Source organism: Galleria mellonella, unplaced genomic scaffold (genome assembly GCF_026898425.1).
Source record: "Galleria mellonella isolate WM207_F2 unplaced genomic scaffold, CSIRO_AGI_GalMel_v1 utg5365, whole genome shotgun sequence".
NCBI classification, from domain to species: domain Eukaryota; kingdom Metazoa; phylum Arthropoda; class Insecta; order Lepidoptera; family Pyralidae; genus Galleria; species Galleria mellonella.
In genome coordinates this window covers 30,001-37,500 of record NW_026442111.1, presented here as the reverse complement: position 1 = coordinate 37,500, position 7,500 = coordinate 30,001, and the positions used below count along the sequence as shown (strand labels likewise).

Here is a 7,500-nt window from a genome sequence, read left to right as displayed (position 1 = left end):
ACACTTTATCAAATCATCAGTATTTATTCTATGTTAATAAGCTAAAAGCAAATTAATTTGAATAAACTTAAAACCAATGATCTTTTGATAAATACTTTATTATGTTAATAGATTACAATGTCCTTATATGAAAAAAATGCACACTATTACTATAATATTTAAAATTAAATACCACAGTTATAATGATGAATTTTTCATAATGGATATTCAGGTTCATCGGGCTTAACCTCTAAGCAGTTTCACGTACTATTTAACTCTCTTTCCAAAGTGCTTTTCATCTTTCCCTCACGGTACTTGTTCGCTATCGGTCTCATGGCAATATTTAGTTTTAGAAGGAGTTTACCACCCACTTTGTGCTGCACTATCAAGCAACACGACTCTTTGGAAATATCTTTCTAGTAATCATTAACGTTATACGGGCCTGGCACCCTCTATGGGTAAATGGCCTCATTTAAGAAGGACTTAAATCGTTAATTTCTCATACTAGATATTAAGATATTCCATACACTGCATCTCACATTTGCCATATAGACAAAGTGACTTAGTGCTGAACTATTTTCTTTTCGCTCGCCGCTACTAAGAAAATCCTTGTTAGTTTCTTTTCCTCCCCTCATTAATATGCTTAAATTCAGGGGGTAGTCCCATATGAGTTGAGGTTGTATAAAAAAATTTATTTTTATAAAATTCTTTTTTTTTTTTCGCTATTTTAAAGAAACATATTTTATATCTCGATACCATTTTATAAATTTCTAATAATAAATATAAAATCTTTTCATCCCAATTCAAATTATTTATATATTTAATTTCATATTATTAAAAAATATATATTTTCACCCACTTCCATTTTTTTATAAATAAATACATTAGGGACATTAGGTCTAGACAACAAATAAAATTTTTATGCTAGACTTTCCTCCTCTTAATGTATTTTATTTAAATATATTTTAAATAATATTGAAATTTTTTTTTTTATTTTGGGAATACTAAGATTCTCATTTATTATAAAATTTCGTTCAAATATGAGGTATTCAAAAATATATTGTATATATTTCTTTTTATGCTTTTAATATTATGGATTGAAAAATACAATCCAATAATATACCATATGCTTAAATTCTTTTAATTAACTAAAAGAATAAGCAACTAATTTAGCATAGTCTTACAACCCTCAACCATATGTAGTCCAAGCAGCACTTTAAAATTAATTAAAGTACATAACAGCATGGACTGCAATATGCGTTCAAAATGTCGATGTTCATGTGTCCTGCAGTTCACACGATGACGCACAGTTTGCTGCGTTCTTCATCGACCCATGAGCCGAGTGATCCACCGCTTAGAGTAAAATTTTTTTTTTGTATTTTTTGATTCAAAGTCAAGAGTTTTTAATTTATTGAAAGCATAATAATAATATTTATAACAAATTTTTAAAATAAAATTTCAACACATCTTTCAATAAATTGTAATTTTAAACCCAAACATTTGCAAGCTGCGCATGTCTTAGGTCAACAAAAACAGTAATACCATTTTTAGCTATTATCTTTTTTTGTGCATACCCAGTAGTTCTTGGAATGAAAATAAACCAAAATATATTTATATAACATATACTTCTTATATGTATATAACATATACTTAATCACAAATAGAAAATAGCATAAAAAATAATTACACGTTAATGTGAACAAATTAACTTATCATTTATATATTTTCTATAAAAAGATCATTTAACTTCTTATAAATTTTCTATAAATAATAAGTACAGCTATATATGTTTAAAGGTTTTTTAGCGTTCAAATACAATGTATGCGAAATTCACAATATATATATATATATAATATACTGTTCATAATGCATTACAAGGAGTAAAAAAAAAAAAAGAAAAAAAAGAAAAACACTCAAATATGTTTTTTATACGAATTATTGATATACCCATGGATTTATATAACAATTATCAATAACTCAAAACATATCGAATGAAAAGAACAAAAAGAAAAAAAAAAATTTTTTTTTCTTTTTTATTCTTTTTTTTTTTTTTGTTTTTTTTTGTTTGTTTGTTTGTTTTTTTTTTCATATATATATTTTTTTTTCGGATAGGAACACGTTTATGATCCTTCCGCAGGTTCACCTACGGAAACCTTGTTACGACTTTTACTTCCTCTAAAGGATCAAGTTCGAACATCTTTCGCGAAACAACCGTGAAACACAAGGCGTCACAGTGATCACGTCCGGAGACCTCACTAAATAATTCAATCGGTAGTAGCGACGGGCGGTGTGTACAAAGGGCAGGGACGTAATCAATGCGAGTTAATGACTCACACTTACTGGGAATTCCAAGTTCATGTGAACAGTTTCAGTTCACAATCCCAAGCATGAAAGTGGTTCAGCGGTTTACCCGGACCTCTCGGTCTAGGAAATACACGTTGATACTTTCAGTGTAGCGCGCGTGCGGCCCCGAACATCTAAGGGCATCACAGACCTGTTATTGCTCAATCTCGTTACTGCTAGACGCAATTTGTCCATTTAAGAAGCTAGTGTCCTTATAATGGGACAAACCAACAGGTACGACTCCACTTATATAAACACATTCAAACACTTGTCCATTCAAGATGAACGCATGAATGAAGGCTATATAAGCTTCAACACCATAATCCTGAAAGCATCTATTTAATATATTTGAGTCTCGTTCGTTATCGGAATTAACCAGACAAATCGCTCCACCAACTAAGAACGGCCATGCACCACCACCCATAGAATCAAGAAAGAGCTCTCAATCTGTCTTACACGCTTATGTTCGGGCCTGGTGAGGTTTCCCGTGTTGAGTCAAATTAAGCCGCAGGCTCCACTCCTGGTGGTGCCCTTCCGTCAATTCCTTTAAGTTTCAGCTTTGCAACCATACTTCCCCCGGAACCCAAAGACTTTGGTTTCCCGGAAGCGACTGAGAGAGCCATAGTAGTAGCTACACCCAATTGCTGGTTGGCATCGTTTATGGTTAGAACTAGGGCGGTATCTGATCGCCTTCGAACCTCTAACTTTCGTTCTTGATCAAGGAAAACATTCTTGGCAAATGCCTTCGCTGTTGTTCGTCTTGCGGCGGTCCAAGAATTTCACCTCTGGCGTCGTAATACTAATGCCCCCAAACTGCTTCTATTAATCATTACCTCTTGATCTAAAAACCAATGAAAGTAGAACAGAGGTCTTATTTCATTATTCCATGCACAAAATATTCAGGCATTTGGAGCCTGCTTTAAGCACTCTAATTTGTTCAAAGTAATTGTACCGGCCCACAACAACACTCGATGAAGAGCACTGAAGCAGGTTTAAATAGGAGGAATATATAAAAAATACATTGTATTAATTATATATAAGAACTCCACCGGTAATACGCTTACATACATAAGGTAATGTACATACCACAATTATAGTTGTACTACCCGTATGAAGCACAAATTCAACTACGAACGTTTTAACCGCAACAACTTTAATATACGCTATTGGAGCTGGAGTTACCGCGGCTGCTGGCACCAGACTTGCCCTCCAATAGGTCCTTGTTAAAGGATTTAAAGTGTACTCATTCCAATTACAGGGCCTCGGATATGAGTCCTGTATTGTTATTTTTCGTCACTACCTCCCCGAACTGGGAGTGGGTAATTTGCGCGCCTGCTGCCTTCCTTGGATGTGGTAGCCGTTTCTCAGGCTCCCTCTCCGGAATCGAACCCTGATTCCCCGTTACCCGTGGTCACCATGGTAGGCACAGAAAGTACCATCGAAAGTTGATAGGGCAGACATTTGAAAGATCTGTCGTCGGTACGAGACCATACGATCTGCAAGTTATCTAGAGTTCAACCAATATAACGATCTTACGATCGCTTGGTTTTAGCCTAATAAAAGCACACGTTCCAAAAGGTCCGTGTTTATTTTGCATGTATTAGCTCTAGAATTACCACAGTTATCCAAGTAGGATTGTACCATCTAATGAACCATAACTGATTTAATGAGCCATTCGCGGTTTCACTGTGCAAGAGTTTGTACTTAGACATGCATGGCTTAGTCTTTGAGACAAGCATATGACTACTGGCAGGATCAACCAGAATAATATTATTTTATTATTTTTTATATAATATTTTTTTTATATTATATAAAATTTTAAATGATATTTTCTTATTTGAAAATTACACAATACAACACAAAATATAAAAAGACATCCCTTTTTTATTATACAACACAGACAACACATTTTTACTTTTTTAATTAAATGCTTTATATATTTGTTCGCTTTTTTATATAAGCTTTATTTTATTGATTGCTTTATATATTCTGATTCTTTTATACATAATATTCATTTTGAATCATTTCATTTCAATTATTTGCTTATTTCTCTTTATATATATTTATTATATATATTATAAAAAATATATATTTTTTTATATTCTCTCTTTCAGTCCAATTAATTGGCACTGACCGTTTGGTTTGTTATGCGTGTTGTGTTGTGTTGCAAATATGGTTTGCTTTTTATGTTTTTTTGCTTATGTATCGTGAAAAGAATTTTCGTTCTCTATACATAATATTATTTAAGTATGTAAGAACGATATTTCTTCTTATATTAGCTAAACTTTCAAATAATATCATTTTTTATACATTTTACTTTATTTCAATGCATAATGTGTATATATCTTTTTTTAAGAATATATACATTTTTTCTTTGATTTGAAATTAAAAATTTCAATTCAATTATATTTATTTTTAAATAATAAATATATGATATGAAAGTATTTTTTTGAGCGTAATAATATAAATATTTCACTTAATTTAATACAATTCCATTAGCACATATATTTTATGTGTAATAAGAATAGTTTAAAGAAAGTTAAAATATTCTTTCATATGCTACTTGTTAAGTATAGAATTTTAAATTTCGTCATATTGTATTAATATAACAAAATTTGTCTATTTAAACCAACTGTAGCAGGGTACCAGGAATAAAAAAACACACAAATTTACGTTTACAAATTATTTACTGAAAAATACTTATAAAAAAAATTTTTTTTTTCATATAAATACCTAATTTATAAAGTCATACAAGTATAAAAATTTTCATATAAATACTAAGTTCATAAAGTCATACAAGTATAAAAATTCTCATATAAGTACTAAATGAAAAATTTCATACCAGTAAAAAATTAGTAAGTACAAAATAATAATATATGGAAAATATAGAGATATAACATATATTAACTAGTTTTCACCAATAAAAAATTTTCATATAAATACTAACTTATAAAGTCACACAACTAATAATTTTCATATAAGTACTATTTCAGTCATGTCAATTTGAACAAATTTGTGCAGATTTGTTATAAATGTTTTCTGCCACGTTGACCTCACCAACCCGAAATCGTATGGAAAATTTACTTTTACCCATTTAAAATTTACAAATTCAAATATCCATGGGTAATTTATATGATTTTCAGAGCTCTCTATGGTTATAAGCAAACTTATAATATCAAAAGTATTTTTGCACTCTGTTTTTTTTTTGAAATTTATTACTTGTATGACTTTATATTTAATACTTATATGAAAATTTAATACTTATATGACTTTATAAACTTAATACTTATATGAAAATTTATTACTTGTATGAATTTTTGACTTATATGATATTATAAACTTAATACTTATATGAATATTATTTACCTGTATGACTCTTACACTTAATACTTATATGAAAATTATTTACTTATATGAATTAATAAACTTAATGCTTATATGAAAATTTATTACTTGTATGACTTTTACACTTTTAAACTTAATACTTATATGAAAATTATTTACTTGTATGACTTTTAAACTTAATACTTATATGAAAATTATTTACTTATATGACTTTATAAACTTATAAACTTATATTATATGAAAATTTTTACTTACTTATATTATATGAAAATTTATTACTTATATGACTTTATTACTTAATACTTATATGAAAATTTTTACTTATATGACTTTATAAAAATTATACTTATATGAAAATTTATTACTTAATGACTTATATGAAAATTTTACTTATACTTTTATGAACTTAATTACTTATATGATATGAAAATTTTTACTTATATGACTTTTATAAACTTAATACTTATATGAAAATTTATATGACTTTATAAACTTAATACTTATATGAAAATTTATTACTTATATGACTTTATAAACTTAATACTTATATGACTTATTACTTATATGACTTAATACTTATATGACTTTATATTAATACTTATATGAAAATTTTTACTTACTTATACTTATATGAAAATTTATTACTTATATGACTTTATACTTTTAATACTTATATGAAAATTATTACTTATATGACTTTATAAACTTAATACTTATATGAAAATTTATTATGACTTATATGAAAATATTTACTTATATGACTTTTAAACTTAATATTTATATGAAAATTTATTACTTGTATGAATTTTTGACTTTTAGATTTAATACTTAGATGACTTTATGAACTTAATACTTATATGAAAATTTATTACTTCTATGGCCGTTTGACTTATATGACTTTATAAACTTAATAATATGACAATAATTATATGACTTTATAAACTTAATACTTTATATGACTTTATAAACTTAATACTTATATGAAAATTATTTACTTATATGACTTTATAAACTTAATACTTATATGAAAATTATTTACTTATATGACTTTATAAACTTAATACTTATATGAAAATTATTTACTTTAATGACTTTATGAACTTAATACTTATATGAAAATTTATTACTTATATGACTTTTAAACTTAATTACTTATATAAACTTAATACTTATATGAAAATTTATTTACCTGTATGACTTTTAAACTTAATACTTATATGAAAATTATTTACTTATATGACTTTATGAACTTAATACTTATATGAAAATTATTTACTTATATGACTTTATAAACTTAATACTTATATGAAAATTTTTACTTATATGACTTTATAAACTTATATGAAAATTTATTTACTTATATGACTTTTACACTTAATATTTATATGAAAATAAATAACTTTTTGACTTATATGACTTTATAAACTTAATACTTATATGAAAATTATTTACCTATATGACTTTTTCACTTAATACTTATATGAAAAATTATATGAAAATTTTACTTATGACTTTATAAACTTAATACTTATATGAAAATTTATTACTTATATGACTTTTATGAATACTTATATGAAAATTATTATTATGACTTATATGACTTATTACTTAATACTTATATGAAAATTATTTACTTATTTGACTTTATGAACTTAATATTTATATGAAAATTATTTACCTGTATGACTTTTACACTTAATACTTATATGAAAATTTATTACCTCTATTACTTTTACAGTTAATACTCATATGAAAATTATTTACTTATATGACTTTATAAACTTAATACTTATATGATACTTATATGACTTTTATAAACTTATATGACTTATA

At 26.5% G+C, this 7,500-nt stretch overlaps 1 non-coding gene and 1 pseudogene across 1 annotated transcript; both read right to left on the bottom strand.

Moving 5' to 3' along the window:
- Positions 1-1,162: 1,162 nt before the first annotated feature.
- Positions 1,163-1,341, bottom strand: LOC128201508 (5.8S ribosomal RNA; annotated as a pseudogene).
- Positions 1,342-2,099: 758 nt separating this feature from the next.
- LOC128201510 (small subunit ribosomal RNA) lies at positions 2,100-4,088 on the bottom strand. Its single transcript, XR_008253268.1, has one exon. It is a non-coding gene; the product is annotated as a small subunit ribosomal RNA (ribosomal RNA).
- Positions 4,089-7,500: the final 3,412 nt, after the last annotated feature.